Source organism: Penaeus monodon, chromosome 1 (assembly GCF_015228065.2).
Source record: "Penaeus monodon isolate SGIC_2016 chromosome 1, NSTDA_Pmon_1, whole genome shotgun sequence".
In the NCBI taxonomy this organism is placed as follows: Eukaryota; Metazoa; Arthropoda; class Malacostraca; order Decapoda; family Penaeidae; genus Penaeus; species Penaeus monodon.
Window position 1 is genome coordinate 44454409 of NC_051386.1, and position 1398 is coordinate 44455806.

The window sequence follows — 1398 nt, forward strand, 5'->3', positions numbered from 1 at the left end:
AATGTGAGCTTGTTGCTATTGGTTTGCATCTTTATCTATCTATTTATCTATAACTTCATATCACACTGCCACCCACTATATGAATGATATGTTATACCACTAATACATTTCTCAAGGTACATGAACCGCTGCAAAGTACTTTTAAGACAGGTAGCCCCATTCTGTGTCCATAAAAATCTTAGTTGGCAGCTGCCAAGCTAAGCTCCGCCCCCTTCGCCACAATTTATTGCAAATATTAACAATGTTTTTTTTTCATTGTTCTCTCTGTTTCACTTATTTGTTTTCCATTAACTTTTAATCAAGATCTGTATAAATGTATAGACATTGGTTTTAATCACCATAGATAAAGTCAGTTTCATTTTGGGCTAAACAGGCTAAATGGAAGTGAAACTACCTGCTTTCTTTCTTTCTTTTTTCTTTCTTACTTTCTTTAATATCTTGACCTGCCCCTTGAAAGTCTTAGAGAAATCGTAGTCGCCTCTCCCCAAACCCCCCAACTCCACCCTTAACCCATCTAAAACCCACTCCCTGTGCATTCCACTCGCTTCTCCTGTTGTGCTGATGTTCCTCCTGAACTTTGAAGATGCGAGCATCAACTTTGGGCTAATTGTTTCTCTAATTGGTTCGGTTTCCAGTTCCAACACAAGGAACATCAGCTGCACCTTGTCTTGTCAATTAGCTTTTCTTGCAAAACAAAAAAAAAAACAAAAAAAAGATATTGCATTGTGGCGATTTTGATCAGATGAGAGTTAACCGTTTAAGTAGAAGGGTTTATCAAAAAAAAAAATATCATGATTGACATTTATATAAGTATACGCACGCACGTGTGTGTGCGTGTGTGTGTGTGTGTGTGTGTGTGTGTGTGTGTGTGTGTGTGTGTGTGTGTGTGTGTGTGTGTGTGTGTGTGTGTGTGTGTGTGTGCACGCGTGTGTGTATGTGTGTGTGTGCGTGCGTGCGTGTGTGTGTGTGTGGCATATTTATGATCGAATGGCCGGATTGGACTTGGTACATTATCATAAGAATCGATTAATCCTTTTGCCATTGTCTTGTATTGTGTGTTTGTAACATTTACTGCCCCTGCATAAGCGTGTATAATGCATCTCCGTCTTACTAAGCTAATCTATGATGAGAAAACTTATCCCTTCTACCTAATATCGCGCACCTGCCATTTTCCCTTTCCTCCCTCTTCCTCTTTTCCTCCTTCTTACCTTTCGTCTTCCCTACTTCACCTACTCCTTCCCTCCCTTCCTCTCCCTCTTCTTCCTGCTATGCTTCTCTTACTATTCCGTCCCTTTTTTCTCCCATTCCCTTCTCCCTTCCTTTTTCCACCCTTCCCCTCTACCTCTCCCTATCCCTTGCCTCTCCACCGCCCCCCCCCCCATCCACTCTCCCCTTTAT